This window comes from Tamandua tetradactyla, chromosome 1, assembly GCF_023851605.1.
Source record: "Tamandua tetradactyla isolate mTamTet1 chromosome 1, mTamTet1.pri, whole genome shotgun sequence".
Taxonomy (NCBI): Eukaryota; Metazoa; Chordata; class Mammalia; order Pilosa; family Myrmecophagidae; genus Tamandua; species Tamandua tetradactyla.
This window is the reverse complement of record NC_135327.1, coordinates 50,028,076-50,046,561: the sequence shown is the minus strand read 5'-3', so window position 1 is coordinate 50,046,561 and position 18,486 is coordinate 50,028,076. Positions and strand designations below refer to the sequence as shown.

Sequence of the window (18,486 nt, the reverse complement as noted above, 5' to 3'; positions counted from 1 at the left end):
GCAAGCTCCCATTGACTTTCTCTGTAGAGAAAGACTTTGGGTGATGATTTTATCACCAAGGGCTTGCTAAAGAAGAAAATGGCCTTGAAAGATGACAACATTAGGCTTGGATGAATGGAAATCTTTCCAGTAATAACTGTCGTTGGATTATTGCTCTTCTTTGCTTTGGTTTGGTTTTCCCCAAAAGCAGACCTTGAGACAGGTAGTTTATTTGAAAAATGACTCCAGAAAGCACTGTGAGAAATGATAGCGTGAGACAGAGAAGGGAGGAAAGCTAATATAGAGTGTGTTAATGAGCAAATTATGCTGGGAGCACCTGGGGCTCAATTCTGTTGGAGATCCTCAGAGGAACTACTGGAAGCACACCTCCCACAGTCAGGGAATCTTGGGCAACTAAACACCTCCCAGGATCAGGGAATCTTGAGTAGCTAAACACCTCCCATGGTCAGGGAATCCTGGGTCTCTAAACTCCTCCCACCATCAAGGAATCTTGGATATCTATCATCAACTCTTGTCCCCCATTGGGTGAGGATAGCCTCAGTGGGTATTAAACCTCCGGTGTTTCTGGGTTCTTGTGGTGCTAGAGAAAGCCAGCAGGCTGAGAACCAGAGATACCAGAGAGACTGAGTGGGAAGCTGCCAGCCTGCCTGAAATGGACCACTGCACATGCAGATGAACTCAGGTGGGCTGAGGGATCATGCATCTGTTACACCCAGTGACTTGACTTTTATACAAGGAATAAATGAATTAACAGAGTTTAATGTAAATAATTGACTTGCTTTCCCAATATGAAAGAGCTATCTCTGTATATAATGTACCTCCTCTTCCTCCCTGTCCTCCGCTTTTATAACATTCTTATCTTTACATTCTTCCTTTACTTTTTATCCATCACATTATATTTTTAGATGACTATATGAGGCTATTGAGAGCAGAGTCTGATATATCTGTGCAACTGGCCATAATGTCTTTTTAATATTCTTACCAGTTGACATCTTGAAATATTAAGGTGCTAAGATTCTATCCTTCCCTGGGAGAAAAGACAGTGCAAGAAGAATGCTTCAGTAGGCCAAGAACTGGGCTTGAAACAAGAGCTGCAGATTCTATCTTTGGCTGGTAAATTAAACAACTTTGGCTCCTGGTATGCTTAATTTTGGCTTATGCCTGACCTCTGAACACTGATTATGAAACTCTAATAATAAAAGCAATTTTAATCTGACTTTTGGAATAGATCATTTAAAGCACCAGAGAAGAGTTACTGACACTTATGTACACAGTTACCCCCACTACATGTGAGAAAATTTGGTTTTCTCAATTCCCAATCAGAAAGGTATGATGTGTGAACTTCCATGTGATTGTTCCAGGAATAGAGATCAGCCTGCTTCAAAACAGATTGTCATGTAAACATTTTATCAAATAGTAAGTCTTTGTATAACATAAAGATGTTATGGAAAAAGTGGAACAGAGACTGAGTACATTTCTAAGAATTTTTCAAGTATACTCTGATAGCAGCACCAGATAGCAGTTACCTTGTCTTTGTTCCCAACTGTAATCCTAGGACTTAGAATAGTTCCTGGCACTTAATAAATGCTCAATAAACATTTCTTGAGTATTTAATTAAAGAATGAATTTTTTTAAGTGACTCTCAGAGAATGTAGTCCTGACAGCCACTGAAGTCCACATTCAATCTGCTTCTGTCTTCATGAACCACAGGTATTGTTCTAGGACCTGAAAAATGATTGATTCTAGACCCTTCTACCATGATATATACATGCTGCTGCCTCCCTCCTCCAACTCTGCCACACACACACACACACACACACACACACACACACACTCAGACTATATGGGCATATTCCTTACCCACTCATTTGGAATGTATCTCTGCCACCTGGGTAAGGCAGGGCCATGTGCTGTTCTCCATTGCTGATGTGCAACAACAATTTGTGAACAATTACATGAATGATGAAAGCTTCAATTTGTATTTCCAAGCTTGGAAGGAATGAAAAGTTTCACATGCCATGTTCTATAAGAGACACAAAGACTGCACAGAACCAGCTTTAGCCAAGGTCTTGATCCTGTGAAATATTTGTGCTCATATTATAGTTAATTCAGAGGCTATTAAGATATCTATGTCTTTATTGCTTCTTAATATTCTAAACAGAGTCCAAAGTGGTTTTAAGATGACCTATGTTTACACCCACATGAATGGCTATTATTTAAAAAATGGAAAATAAGTGTTGGAGATTTGGAGAAATTGGAACTCTAGTGCACTGTTGGTGGGAAAGTAAAATGGTGCAGCCACTGTGGAAAGTAATATTAATGTTCCTCAAAAGGTTAAATACAGAATTATCATATAACCTGGCAGTACCACTCCTAGATATATACCCAAAGAAAGGGAAAAAAGGACTCAAATAGTACTTGTTCATCAATGTCCATGTAAGCATTATCTATAGTAGTCAAAAGGTGGGAACAACCTAAGTGTCTATCAGCAAATTAATGGGTAAACCAAATGTGGCACATGCACACTCAGCTGCAGAAGGAATGAAATTCTGAGGTCTACTGCGGCTTCGACGAACCTTGAAAATATGCTGAGTGAATAAGCAAGGTACATAAGGACATATATTATATGACGTCACTTATATGAGCAAGTTAGAAATAGCACCTTCATAGAGACACTGTAGATTAGTGGTTACTAGGGATAGTCGTAGGGGAAAGGGAGGCATCTTTTGCTTAGTGAGTGTGGAGTATTTGTAAATGAAAATTAACACTTAAAATATGCCTTGTGAATATATAATATGTGAAATAAATATATCCCAATTGATATAACACAGTTTTTTCCTTCTGGATATTTCATTTACATACACTATTTCATTAATTTTCTTATGATTCTGGCCTATTTATTACTGGGCTGGTAATTTACATAGTAAACATTTTTTTTGGTGAGCCTCTGGTTCATGAAATATCTAGCTTAATGGAAAGTTTACTTATCTTTCATTTGCATTATGGATTTTAAAAGGATTAGACACAATAGAATTTATTAAACTTTTCCAGTCCTATTGAACATTGTTTGCTTTCTTGAATAGTACAAAAGGGACCCTAGCCCCTTGTCATAGCTCAGTAATATCACAGAGGCAAATATAATTATTGCATTGCAGAAGTTCATAGCATTCCAAGTCAGCCAACTTCCATTTGTTGCATATCCAGCACTCCCGTTGTCTGGTTCTAATCAGAAGAGCTGTTTCCTATTTATATCTAATTATCTTAATTGCTATTGCCTCCTATTGTGCCACATAAATAGATAAGAAATACATCAGTTAAAATTTGTCAACTCTACCACATAATGCTTAAATTACAAGCATTATATCACTCAGTTTACCAAAGTGTGGGAAATCTATGTGCTAGACCTTTTGTGTTATTAATTCAAAGACTTCTCAGGGAATGTAGTGCCTAATCCCAACACTGTTTCTGTCCTTTGATTTGTGACTATTCCTTCACTAATGGGCACATTTTAGGCATGACACATTGCTTTATTTCCCTTTGCATCTGAATTCAATTTATGTTCCCCATTCTGGACTTGATCTATTGAAGAAGGAAGAAGAAAGTTACTTTCTTTCAGTGAACTCCTTCAAGAACTAGCAGTTGTATTTTAATAGATACCCAGATTTTGGCAGCTATGGAATTCAGACACTTCTGTAGCCATCGCATGCCAAGCCCAAAGTTGACAGATTAATTACTAGCCAGTCTCTTGGTTTCAGTCAAAATAATCTGTTTTCCCTTTTTGTATTTTTTTTGTAGTCCATTTCCTTTCTCTACCCCCACTCCCAACCTGCCCCCTCCAATCAACAGATCAAAACTTTGGGCCCTTCTTAACCCTAATTCAAACATCACTTCAGAAGTTAACACATTTGAATTCCAAAAGTAATGCTTTTAACTTCTGTCCCATGGTCAATAAGGGGCTAAAACTATCTATAAACAGTGTCAGATGGTGTCTCACACATGGCACTTAAGAAACCTTACTCCTGATAGAGTCTTGACCTCTGGTCCCCCCTGATCAGGGGGTCTCAGTGACACTGAACAGGGAGGCATCAAAGAAATGTCCTGTGCGGTCCTGCGAGCCTGCCAGCAGCCTGGTCCCCTGGGGAGGCTTGGGGCAGCCAGGAGGGGGGTGTTGAAGATAGGGCCGGCCTGGAACTGACATGCCTCTGAGCGTTTGTAGTTCGGTTTGTTGCTTGACTCTTGTGGGCTGGTTTCAGGCTGCTTTTTCTTCCACGCACTCCATTTTCACCCCACATGCTTTTTAGTTCATTTAGAAGTTTTATATTGGGAACTGATGGAGTTCAGGGAGGCTTTCAGGGAAGCCAAAGACATATAGAGCTTGGAAGTGGGGAGGCCCAGTATAGGTCTCTCTGGGGATAATGAGATGACCATTCGTGGAATAGGGCAGCACTTAGAAATAGGGAAAAACCACAAAACTGTGAACAGAATCTATGGCAGACAGTGTTGATTCCTCAAGGTCCTTGCAGGTTCCCTTAATTGTTGAGAACTTCCTACCCTCCCTGAGGTGTGCCGTGGCCACCAGGGCATACTGAAAAACCTGGGGAGTTAATGCCCAGGTGGGGAGTTAGTGATTGAGTCCCCCAGTTTCTTGCTCCTCAGAGTACAGTTTTGAGGTGTGTTCACTCTAGCCTCCCAGTAGGTCTCCATCAGGTGTTCTCCAGTTGTCCACAGCCCCTGAACCCTGTCTCACCACCCCATCCCTTCACTTGTGCTTCCCCGAGTATCCACCCATATAAACTACCTGCATCCTACCTTTTCCTTTTTAAGGTACACTTTGGGGGAAATCCAAACTAAGATAGAGTCAGAAAATATCCATTTGCCATATCAAAGATAATTTTGAGGACCTCTTGAAACCTCTGTTTTCCACTAAGTTGAAGAACACAAGATAGGTTCTGATGTGCCCCTTATGTTAGTATGGATTTCTCTGAAGCAAATCCTAAAACAAGGACTTTGGTTCAAGTACTTTATTGGGGAGGTAATCTCAGGAAACATTGGTAGGAAGTGGGAAAATGAGACAGTAAACGGATGGAAGAAATAAAAGGTGTGCTATTAAGCCAGTCATTACTGTAGGCAACTGGAGCCCAATCGTATTAAGGACTGGAGCTTGCTTTGTAGTGATCCTACCTGAGGGGTGAGGAAACTGGGACATTGATCCACCACCTTTTGTCCATACTTCATTGAGGACTGCTGCCAGCAACACTGACTTTCTAACACCTCTGGGCTTTCCTGCATCCAGGCTGATCCTGCCAAAATGGCCAGAAAAAAGTCCTCAAGGGAGAGTCCCAGTTGTTTACAGTAAGCAGCCTTGGGTATAGAGAGAAGTGGTCAGAGAATTTGGGAAGTCCCTCCCTACACATCCCAAGGCTCTACAAAACTATGAATGAGTTTGTGAAATAAAAGAAAATGCAAAGGATTCACGTATTCTCTCATCCAACAAATGTTTATAAAACCCCTTTCATGTGCAGAGAAATGTGTAGAAGACTGGCAGCTGTGTTGCTTTCTGTGGCTTTGCTGCTGTATGGACACTTGTCTCCTAGAAGGAGCTCCATAGTAATCAGTGTGGAGGGATAGCTTTTGACCCTGACCTATCTACTCCAAACCTGGCTTCTTGAGTTCATGGGTTATTGTGCACAACATTGGACTCAGAATTAGGAGACTGTTCTCAACCCAGCTCCGCCTATGACTAGTCTTACAACTTTGGGGGAGTCATCTTGCCTCCTTTGTCCCAAATTAAGGAGCTGACATGAGATGCTCTGGGGGCCTTTCCTACCCTGAATTCCTGTGGTCTAGGATCTACCTGCAGAAGTGGATTCTGTCCCAGGACTGTTTGTGCTGTGTGGATCATTTGCTCTGAGTGGCTTCTGGTCTGGGGGCATTTCAGATCAAGGGGTGTCTGAGCTAGAAGGAATCTTAGAGTTGGAAAAAACTGCCTTTGATAATTAATAACAGTGAGTCTCAGAGAAACAACATGACTTTTGCAAACTAATCCAGCTAATTAGTAGGCAGAAGTGGAGCCAGAATATTGTTTCCTATTGTTTGTTTGATGGCTCTTTCTATTAATCCATTGACTATACTTTTACAGCAAGGCTGTAAGAAACAAGCCTTCTGAGATCATAGACTAATGGCTAAAGAAACCAACTGGATCATGAAATTGAAAGACATTCTCATTTAAGGGCTGTGCTGATTTGAAATGGTTGTGTTTCTCAGAGAAGCCATGTTCTTTAATCTTCATTCAGTATTGCTGGGTGGGCTATTTTTTTGTTTCCATAGAGATGTGACCCATCCAATATGGGTGGTAACCTTTGGTTAGATGATTTTCATGGAGATGTGTCTCCACCCATTTAAGGTGGGGTTGCTTACTGAGCCCTTTAAGAGGGAACCATTTTGGAAAAAGCTTCAGTGTTGACAGAGCCCACACAGCCAGAGACCTTTGGAGAAGCAGAAAGAAAATGCCCCTAAGGAAGGCTTATGAAATGAGGAGAGAAGACTAACAGACATCACCATTTGCTTTTTTTGTCACAGGCAAGACCCCAGCAGATGCCAGCCATGTGCCTTCCCAGCTGACAGAGGTGTTCTGGACTCACTGGGCTTTCTTGAGTGAAGGTAAACTTTTGTTGGTCCCTTAATTTGAACATTTTTTATAGCCCTAGAACTATAACTTGCAATTTAATAAGTTCCCTTTATTATATACCATTCTGTTTCTGGTATATTGCATTTCAGCAGCTTTAACAAATTAAAACAGGGTTTAGACCAAATCTCAGGGCTACAGTTCCTTAGAAATAGTCTTCTGCTCATTTGGTTCCATGTGCTGCCCAATAAAATGACAAACCCATCTGTAGGGATTGCTTTAGAGTGGGAAAGGTGGATCAAACCACTTGATAAGAAATCCAGGTTGTATATACCTAACCATGATTGCTGGCATCAGTAGATACCTCCTATTTTATTTACCCTTGGTTGATATATATTCAAGATGGTAGGGTTGGTAAAAGGATAGGGTAAGGAAAGGAAAAAGAACTGTGGAGACAAATGATGAATTCCAGCCTCTTTAGGATGTGAAATATTTAGATGTGAGTTCAGAATGTGAAGATGTCAGAACGACTCCTACCTGTGTCAACACAAATGGATGTCTTGATTTCATTAAGCAAATTACCAGGTAGATAAAGACATCTTTGCCATCATATAAGACTGAATTCAGCCTGGTGATCACAGGGCAAATGATCAATCAGTCTTATGCAAACTTCTGCCTATTTTCTGGCTTGATCTTCATGTGCTATATTGTGTTCTATCTGAGTATAAATGAGTTAGAAAATCCAACACAGTATACATCTACTCTAGACCTCGTGTGGTCATAGACCAGCGGCATCGCCATCATTTGGGAGTTTGTTAGAAATGCAGAATGTCAGTCACTGCTCCAGACAAACTATTAATAAGATCTCCAGGAAATTTGTATGCATATTAAAGTTTGAAAAGCACTGTTGCAGATAAGAAATACTGCTCAAAATAAGTGGATACTTCCTTAAGTGAAATCACTGAAATAAACTCTTGGCCAAAAATAGACTGCTTAAGATCTTGCAAGCAAGTGGAAAAACTGGATGTAATTCAAATCATCAGTTCAGTGGTGTAATGCTTAACAATGCTAAATCAAACACAGGTAATTTTAAGGAAAACTTGCTTCAGGTTTTTTTTTCAGGTATAAATGTATGGGGAGATGTTATTTATGTTTATACCATGTTTGATTCCACAAAATATTGGTATATTAATAGGCATAGCTCCTCCCATTGCTGGGAAAACAGCAGGCATTGTTCAAGGGCCATTGCGATTTCCCCTTGAATGTCTTCAGAGTGTATATGGAATAGGAGCACTTAGAACTGTTAATTCCCTTCACCATCTCTGAACCCATAGAGATAATCATCAGTCTTAGTTCTGAAACGTCACCAACCTTTGTTAGTTGAAACTCTGAGATATTTGTAAAGGATGCGGGCTAAAGTTTGCTTTTACTTTTAAAAAGATCTTTGAGGAATCATTTATAAAATAAATCCATATTAAATACATTTTATGGGGAGAAGGTTAAGTTTCTAAAGAAAACAAACTTTTAAAATAAATTTTAGGGCCATCGTGGCTCAGCAGGCAGAGTTCTCGCCTGCCGTGCCGGAGACCCGGGTTCGGTTCCTGGTGCCTGCCCTATGTTAAAAAAAAAAAATTTTTTTTTAAATAAACTTCAAAGATTTTAGAAGCATCCTTTCATTAGCAGATAATCAAATAATTACAAATCACTTTTTATATTCATTAAAACCTTGCTACTTGTTATATACCCAAAGCTCACAGAGACAGAGAAGGAGCTACTCACTACTCAGCTGGAACACAGGGGTACTCCCAGATCGTGGAAGCAGGTTTCCACTCAGACCACCTGCTTCTCATCCCCTGGGGCTGAGTATGTATGTGGGGAACATGTGCCTCTGTCAGAGGTTGCAGAGCAAGGATGGGAGGAAATGCCCATTGTTGGAAGGAGTGAGGCCTTCTCTTCAATCTCGTTTTCAAAGGTTTCTTATAATCCTAGCTTTTATGTACTTTTCAACTTGAATATGGATATAAAGCATCAATGGGCCCCTGTGGTAGGGGTAAATGAAATTGCACCTGCCCTGAGGTATGCCAGAAGGGTGAAATTCTGGGCTTGCCCAAATTACAGTGATGAAAAAAGCATGGGTTTGTCTTGTTACCTCACTATTCAATTCTAATTGGTTCTACTATAAGTGCCTTGGTTTCTCTCTCTTTTAGGATAGTGTTTCCAAAGAGTGATATATGTGTATCTCTGATGCACAAGAAAATTTTTGGTGTACACGTTTCCTTGTAATATGTGCATGATTATTTTTACACACGTTTTAAATGTCTATTTATGACAAGGATCACTGGCTTCTATTTAAGGTAGTATTGTAAAAAAATTTCTTTTAAATATATTTAAATCAAAAGTGAGCTGATTAAAAAATGTTGCATAAAACTAATTCTGTCCTGTTGAAATGAGCAATACATTTTAATGATGGGATGATGACAGAAAATATTAGTTTAGTTGAAATAAGACAGATTTGCAGTACGGATTTGAAGTAATAAAAGCACATTTCTGGCTGTGATTCCTAATGGGTTGAGACCTTTTTTCCAAAGACATTATGTTTCTCTGTATATTGTTTAATTGTTTCTGTGACTCTGTGAAATCAAGATCAAGAAGAAAGCATTTTCATCCACTGTTTGCTGCTGCATGGAGAGAAAAGCAGGCTTTCAAGGTACAAGAATTGAGGTGTGTGCAGGAAACAAAGAAGTGTCCCATTTCTTTGTTTAGAAAGGGACAGCCCCCTCACTGCCACATGCTCCATCATGGGGCCAGCTGTCCAAGTTTGTTGGTATTACACCACAGGTACAGGCTAAAGAACATTTGGGATACTTGTTATAATGTCTCAAGTCCTGCCATTAGTAAGTCTTGAGAACCCACCATGACAATTTAAATACTATGGACAGAAAACCCTTTCTAAGTAGTCTCTTTATAAGAATGAGATCTTGAAGAACATAGAGCTTTGGGAATGCCAGGCAGATGGCAGGGGAGGAGGAGAAAGAAGCTAGAGCATTGGGAGGGAAAGAGTATGGACTGAAGATGAGGGATTCTATGCAATTTCTGTAAACCGGGTCTCCGTTATTCCTCTGGAATGCTCTTTCTTCATGAGCTGTGTCCATCAATGGCCAGTTGTAATATATGGGGAACTGACTGCCTTATGTGTGTTTCCTAGCCAACTATTTTGGCCTCCACTGTGCAAGCTTTATCTTCCTCCTAGGCCAACTCTGGGTTGGTTTTTTTTTTTTTTTTTTAATGAGACTCTTAGAGCAGAAGGTCTGTGGCTTGGAATGTTGAATGAATGAATGAATGAAAGCAGTTATAATCCATACCCTGTATGTCTGATTGAATCCAGGTTGTCCTTTTAGCGGCTAGCACAGCACTTGGCATGTATTATTTATTAAGTATTTGAATGAATGAGGTTAGAAAGTTGTACATAGATAAAAACAGGGCAAGAATGAATGTATCTAAAGACTCGTAGCTCAAGCAGCTCATTAGTTGACTAATTAATGATTGACTAATTCATTTATTCACTAAAGAATGAAAGGTGACATTTGTGAGTCGTCTCCATGCTGATAACTGGACCCTAGAATGAATTCTGAATTCAAATTGCCACTTACTGTAACCAGGGGTGGTTGAGAAAACGGCATGGATTAGCCACAAGGATACACACACACACACACACACACACACACACACACACACACACACACACATTCACACACATGTGGTTTTATGTTATGTTATTTTGCCCTTTCCTGAAAGCAAAGACTGAGATAGGGAGTTGGGTGCAGGTAGGGAGTTGGGTGCAGGTAGTTTATCCAGAACATTAGACTAGCAGGAGCAGGGTATAGTGAGATAGGGACATAGGGGAAGCGAGGAAAGGGGACATTATTGAGCTGATTACTAGAGGAAGAAATGAGGGCGCAATCTTTTGAGGAACCATATAGAATACACTTCAGAATTGTGCCTCAAAAAACAGCTCCCATCGTGCACTGGTTGAAGGTTTCCCAGAGAGATTTAACATCCTCCCCTTCTCCACTTGTGGCTGCTCCTGCATATGAGCTAGTGGGAGGTGTGTGGTATGTGCTTGAGGGAGAAATTTCCAGCACTTAAGAGAATTTGTACCCAGCTGCTGCTGAAGCAGAGGTGTGTGCTCAGGGGCTGATGGAAAATAAGGGAAGACATAGCTCAACTAGAATACCCTTGGGGAAATTTGCCATAGGTTATTTGTAAAATATTTGCTATGGACACACATATAAAATAAAAATGCAATAGGCACAACCAGATTTCAAATAAAAAATATGGGATAGTTAAGCGAATGCAAAACTCTGGACAAAATCAGGGTCTGTTGATATCATTTGGGAGATGCTAGATCATTGCAACTGACCACAGAGTGAAAACATGATCCATCTGTGTGTTGGCAAAGCCCAGGATTATGTGAAATCTCTTTGATTGCACCTGTGAGGAAACAAGGAAAATGCATAGTTCTTAGAAAATGAATGAGGGTAGGTTTGATCTGTTACCTATTCATCCCTAGGCCATCTGCCTGCTTGAATGAGAAGCTATTAAAATAGCATTTAAGTCAGTTATATCCGTTATGTCTTGCCATGTAATAAAGAGCTCCAAAATTTAGTGACATAAAACAACAAACTCTTTTTCTCATAAGTCTATGAATTGGCTGGGAAGTATGGCTAATGGGCTGGAGTTGATTGATCCCAGTTTGGCTCAGTTATCAACTTCTGGTCAGCTGGGACAACTTGACTCTTCTCCATATGGTCTCTCAACTACCAGCAGACTGGTCTGGTTTATTCACATGGTGGAGACCAAGTTTCCAGGGAGTGAGCAAAAGTATGCAAGTCCTCTTGAGGTCTAGGCTTGGAACTTGCACACCATAACTTCTGCTGTATTACGTTTGCCAAAGCAAGTCACATGACCAAGTCTAGCTTTAAGGGGTGAGAAATAGCCTCCAACACTTGATGAAAGAAGCTACAAAACCATGTTGTAAGGGATATGGAACAGGGAAGGTAGTAATTGGAAGGAATTTTATAATCAATATACCACATAGGGTAGATGGATTGCCGTAATAAATCCAAAATCTTAGGATTTTAACACAGTAAATGTTTATTTATGTTGTCACAATCCAATAAGAGTACATAGGGGAGAAGGGAGGGGGAAGGTCTCTGATTCATGCAATCATTCAAGGATCTAGGCTCTAGTAGTGGTGTCATCCTTCAAGACTGTGGAGCCCTCCATAGGGTCGTCTGCTTCCAGCCCCTGGATGGAAGAAGAAAGAAAGGGCAGAGAAGGAGCATCTTTCCATAATTGCTATGACCTGAAAGTGCCATACGTACCATCACTTCTGTCCCCTTTCTGATAGTGAGAATTTGTTCATAAAGCTGACTGCAACTACAACGGAGGGTGGGAAATGTGGCCTGGCTGTGTTAGGAGGAAGAGGGAAGCGGTTTGTTGAAAAACTAGTTAGACTCTGGTACAGCTATGGACTCTGTGACTGAGAAACTCATTCCAGGAGAAAGTGTGCTGGAATTCATCTCAAAATGTTGGTACATGATACTGTAGGCTGGACAAAATAGAAAAAGACAAGGTCATACTTAAGTAGGGGAATCAGACTCAGATATATAACATAATATAATATAATATAAATAGCTGGGATATGAGACCAGGGTATGGGGGGAGATTTGGCTAGACTTTTATAATGGAAGTGTTGGGGCAGTGGACTTTAATAGGAAGATACGAGAGTGAAGGGCAAAGGGAAAGCTTTGAGCCACGTGTGGAAACCGGGCTTGTTTGCTTGTTTAACATTGTTGCCTCTAGTGAGGCCTTGAGTTGATGCCTTAATGTAGGACGGCTATGTTAGTGCTGATCAGAAAAATGTACCCCTTAGGGCTACATTAAAAGCTGTGCTCAGTGCCTCATTTGCACCTTCAAAATATGCACATACATGTGCAGGCCAGAAAAGGCTGCACTCAGAACATGCATTCTTCTGTGAACCGTAGGTAATTGCACAAGCAGACAGGAAATTGCGTAGGTATGCAGGCAACTGCCTGTTGGAGCAGGGCTTGTTGGCACGAGCAGGCGTGCGCCTTGTCAGTTTGAGTACGATTTTAAAGGCTTCTGCTGAGGGAAGGGAGGAAAAGCAGGCCTTCTGGGCATCTGCTTCCCTAACTATAGTTGTAGTTTGTCCTTCTCAAGGTTTTCTTTCTGGGCAAGGCCAAGTTCAGGGCATGTTTGTAGCTGTAAGGAGCTGGTGCCTTTTCAAAGTCTTCGTTGGGAACGCTAATGGAATGGTTTGGACGTGTGTTGGATCTGTGATGGGTGTTTGTTGTAGTCTCCTGTGCTCACTGGTGAGCTGGTGAAAAAACTCTTCCCTTGAAATTCTCTTTGCCTGGGCCTCTGTCTCCTGCTTCTCTTCCCCCACTCTTTATTCATTGTCTTCTTCCCCCATTGTTCTCTCTGAGGTTTCCCTCTGAGTTTGTCTTTAAACATCTTTTGACTCTCTGGACCCCATTAAACTTCCTGCTCTGGGGGAAATGCTCAATGTCTGTGCCATCTGATACTATATTTTATGGTTTCTGTGTTTGAATCTCAGTTTGCCCCCCCCTTTTTTTTTGCTATGACTATGGCCACAATGCTTAAATGCACTGAGATTTCCATCGACTGATAGACAAAATGGGAATAATAATAACAATAACTATTTGATCCGCTGTTCAAAAATTAAGTAAGGTATTTATGAAAAGCCTGATACATCTAGGAGGTGTTCCATGAAAATAAGTTCAATTTCTTGTTCTTATTGCACAGGGAAGAGTAGCCTCAATAATTGCTAACATTTTTTAAGCACTTGTTATGTATAAGATGCCATATTCAGTACTTTATAGAAGTTATCTCATTTATTCCATATTCTTTTTTTTTCTTTTGCATGGTCAGGCACTGGGAATCAAGCCCACATCTCCGGCATGGCAGGCGAGAGCTCTGCCTGCTGAGCCACCGTGGCCCACCCGGTTATCTCATTTATTCATACAACATGAATACTATTCTTACCCCCATTTTATAGATGGGGAAACTGAGGCCCAAAGGAGATAAGTAATATACCCAATTCCCTTATGTTAGTAAGTGGTGGAGCTAGGTTTTGAACCCAGGCAGCTGGACTCTTCAACTCATAACCCCGCATCTTGAGCAGGCGTTCAGGACTCTTCACAGCCCTCTTAAAAATCAGCGTTCTTGATTCCCAGTATGCTCGAGGTATCTTTATTCTTGCCAACTACTGAACATCCCATGACTTGCTAAAATGCTTCTTGTTCTTTCTTCATGCTGTCTTTTTCCTAGACTGCTCTTTCCTCCTCCTCTATCTCCCTATGTGTTTCCATGTGCTTTTCTCATGTCTTAATATTTAACAGTCATTATTGCTTTCATTAAAAGAGGGTTGCCGAGGGGAGTTTTTTCCCAGTAACACAGTATGTTTCTTCTGTGCATCAGGAATGATTTTTTATCTTTGGAGCAGATGGGCTGTTGTTACCTCAGGAATCTGAGTCATTTGAAGCAGATGTACTCCCCCCCCACCTTTGCATTAGCATTACCTGGGGAGTTTTTTAAAAATACAGATGCCTAGGGCCTCACCCTCCACTCCTGGACCACATACATCAGAATGTCTGGCTCTGGATTGAGATTCACTGGTTTGAAGGATTGTGTTTCCCTTTTTGACTTGGCCAACTAAAAAGCCAAGCACCAACACCCAGCCAAACTCTGGGAAGGATACAGGACCTCGGGCTTCATCTCTTCTCTTACCCTCATTTTCCCTTCACCCCTTATTTAAATGCATGTCACCTTTTTGGTGTTTATCTTTGTAGATTACCTAAATTGATTTTGCAACAAGTAGGGGTACAAATGATGATGACCATGATGACAACAGATTCACTCTATAATAATCAGAAGCTGTAATGAAAGCTGTCTAAGTTTGAGTCAATTTCAAAACAGACAGTGGGAAACTGATGATGTAATTGAATTGGAAGCCTTTAATAAAGAAAAGAACTCTTCAAGTCCAGGGACACCAAATGTGCTAGACCAATGTCCACTAGCACGGTCATCTCAATGCAGTTTGCTGTGGTCATTCTGATGGCTTCAGCTTAATTTGATCCTTTGATTTAGAATATCTGATTGTTAACAAAGGGTATTAAGTGAAATCTTATAAAGCAAATTCCTTTGTTTGTTTGAAATACCAAAATATATAAACACCCAGGGGTTTGACTCTACCCCGCAATTTTAATAGTTCTGGTAAGACTTCCTCCTCAGGATTCTTGATCTCATCGGATGAGGAAACCCGAGTGCATTCAACATTTACTCCAGGTGTAGCTGCAGGAGTTTTGATTTTCTCTTCTGCCAGCCTTTGCCTTGACTCATCTGAAAATCCGTGGCTGTGAAATAGTTTTTGTCCTCACAGTTGAAGCTCCTTGAGGCCCCCATGCTGGCCAAATGGAGAGGAGTGACCAGGAAAAGAGGGCCTGGCAAGAGTCCCTTGGTTTCCCAGCCTGTTTCCTGCCAGTGCCCGCAGATGGCAGGGGATGAGGCAGACCCCTGAGGTGGGGCCCAGATGCCTCCAGCCGCCTGCGCAGGCCCTGCCAGCCTCGTGTGGCCCAGCACCTCCTTAAAAACTGATTATCCAGCTTACCCTCTTTGTCAGCTGGCTCATTACCATTTCATTGTGCCGTGGCAATTCTTACCCTGTGCAATGAATATTGACTTCATGCTTGCTTTTCTAACTGAATTACGGGGGGGCAGTCTGAGGGCCAGGATTGCTTGCCCAGCCCCAGCCTCCCTGGCAGCCACTTGAATAGTTTAGAAGAAAAGCTGTTTGCTTGAGCATTTAGGGATAACAGAGAACTGTCAGGGGCCGCTACAGTGATTTATTAAAAGGCAGGAAAATGGGAGAAAAGACCCTTGCTTACTTCTAGCACCAGCTGCCTGCTTGCTTTCTTTTATTCTTGGTCTCTCTCTCATTCCATTCTGTCTTCTTTTTTCTTTCTTTCTTCCCCCCTCCTCCCATCTTTCCTACTCTCTCTCCCTGATTTTCCTTCTCTCTTTGTCTTTCTTACTCTCTTGTGCTTTTCCACTCTTTCTTTCTCTCTTTCTCCTTCATTTACTTTTTTTAAATGAGAAAGAGAAAAAAACTGCTTTAGTTTTGGCAGATTCTAGATGGACTTTGGACCAATTTTCAACACCTGAAATCCACACCCTGATGAAGATAACCAGGTCTTAGGTTTATCATTCAAAGATGTGAGGTGAGATTGAGGTTTGGAAACTAAATAGTGTGTGCACATGTGAGAGCACATGCACCCACCCACCCACACGTCTCTCTGTAGATGGCATGCAACTGTCCTCCAGAGGAAACAGAAGGATGTTCTTCTCTGCTTCTCACCACCTCTTCCTGTTCAGACACACTCCCCCAACCTTGAGCACCTTCGACTACGCTGAGTCAGAACTCAGTAGCTGCCATCTGGAGAGCTGCCCTGTTGCTGTTTGGCCTACAGTCCTCACAGGCACACATTGCATGAAAGGGCGACCCTCCTCCGTACTTAAGTTCTTGGAGACCCTAACGGCTCTCCACTGCCATCACCAAATTTTAGGAGAAGCAAACCAGGCTGGTCTGAGGATAGGCCTTCAAAGGGAAGGTCATGGGTGACAACCATAAGGTGCCAATGAGCAAGCTGTTTTACAGGATACTGGGATCAAAGAAAACGATGTGGGAAGCTGTGCTGTGTGACCCTGGGAGCACAGGCAGTGATAGGGGAGGGTGGGAGGCTCCTTTTCAAAATTAAGCCACATGGACTTTGTTTGTAGACCTTCGAGGTATGGGAGACGGGATGTGGGTCTTTCCTTGGTGACTTTTCCAAATGAGATTTTCTTGACATCCGTTGTGGTCTGTCTGCTTTGCTTCATTTGTGTGGCTGCTTCCCCTCTCCAGTTCATGGTCTGCCTCTGTGTTCTCTGCTGAGTTCCTCCCTGTTCACTTTGCTTTTCCCAGACAAAAAGGTTTCCTTATCTCCCTACAGGAGTCTCTAATGAGCCCCCTCACAGCCCCATAAATCAGCTGCCCCACCTCCTTCAGTTTGCTTCCTCCAGGAGACCAGGCTCACCTTTCCAGTCCCAGATGACAAATCAGCAATTAGTCTTAGTTTGAGAAACCTTTATTGGCCTCCTTCCTTCAGTAGCTTTGGAACTGTTTGCAAACAAAGAGGAGGGCTTTTGGTGACCTCAATAGAGCTAGGAATCACAGGTGGATTTATTCTCAGGCTTATTATTTTTTGTGTGTGTATGTGAAAAGGGTAAATACTCAACTCTGCCTCTTGCTGCTGGTGACTTCTTATTTTTGAAAAGTTTTCAGATCTTTTGTTTTGCTGACGTGTGTTTGTATGGCTGCTCGGGCTGGCTCATTGCTATGTATGCCTAAAGACAGGGTGACCTGTGGGCGTGATGAAGGGGGTGACTTGACTCTCTACAGGATGCTGCCATAATGTTTTAGTGGTCAGCAGACAATGGCTGTAGCAGAGGAGTCTAAAAGCTAAGTAATCAGAGAATTTCAGGTCTCTTTGTCAGGCTTATGGTGTCCCCTGGTTGGTCTTCAGGTATTAAGGTGCACCCACCTCCTTACTTTGGCCCCAAGAGGTAGGAATGTCTCATGTGCCAGAGTCAGTCTCAGAAGAGGGATGAATTCGTCAGCTGAGGTGTGTCTTTAAAGGTGCAGGAAATAAAAGGAGAAAGCTTTGGGGAGGATAGGAAGGGTGTTTCTTGAGGGAGAATCTCAGCAAAGAGAAGACCATGTTTTACCTGTCATGGGTTAGAGGTGGGACTGTGAAGAAGTTGGGTGTTGGGACCTCTGAGGTCCCATCCATGCTTTAAACCAAAGGAAGTTGTGAGGTTTGTGTGCTAGGATTTGAGCAGGGCAGTGGGGGAAGTATTTTCCTGGTCCTTTGGTCCTACTCAGCTGGTATCTTAAACAGAAGACTAACAGGGTTTCTTGACCTCAGGGCAATGGATAGTCTTAAAACTTGAAGCTCTTGGAATATGATCTATAAAGGGGTTCATACTAAAATAGTGATGTCTCAGTTTGTAACCTCGATGTTCATTGTCTGGTGACAGCCAGTGTCACTTCTCTTTTAGACTGATGATTACCATTCGGCTGATTGTTTTTAGTACTCTTTAGTTACCAGTACTTAAAAAAAAACAGGGAGGCCAGATATATATTATAAAACATGTTCAGAAACTCCATCCTTTTCTTCCCCCATACACTTCGGCCCTATGGATTGATTGTACCCTCCCCCAAGGTTTTGGAAATCTTGAGGATTGAAGTATTATATTTATCATTATGTCATCATCTCTCTCCCCCAGATTGTCCATTCTTTTTTCATGTAATTTTTATTGAGGTATAAATTACAGTAAAATGCACAGAATTCAAGTGTGAGCTCAATCATTTTTGACAAACGCATGCCCACATATAACCCGCAGAACATTTCCATCCCTCTAGAAATTTTCCTTGGGCTCCTTTTCAGTCAATTCCCACCCTACCCCACCCTTGCCAGAAGCAACTACTATTCTGATTTCTATCACTGTAGATTCATTTTGCCTATGTTAGAACTTCATAAAAATGGAATCACACAGTATATATTATTTCGTGTCCAACTTCTTTGACTCACCATAATGCTTTTGAGATTCATCCATGTTGTGTGTACGGACAGTTTGTTGCTTTTAATTGCTGTGTTTTTAAGAAACTGCCAGATAATCTTCCAGAGTGGTTGTATCATTTTACACATCTACCAGCA

General features: G+C 41.5%; 1 long non-coding RNA gene across 2 annotated transcripts in view; it reads left to right on the top strand.

Moving 5' to 3' along the window:
- Positions 1-18,486, top strand: part of LOC143646389 (uncharacterized) — a 183,774-nt gene that overhangs the window by 85,737 nt on the left and 79,551 nt on the right. For both annotated transcript variants that reach the window (XR_013157461.1, XR_013157462.1), the window contains exon 4: positions 6,580-6,660. This is a non-coding gene — a long non-coding RNA (uncharacterized LOC143646389). The remainder of the gene's footprint in view (positions 1-6,579; positions 6,661-18,486) is intronic.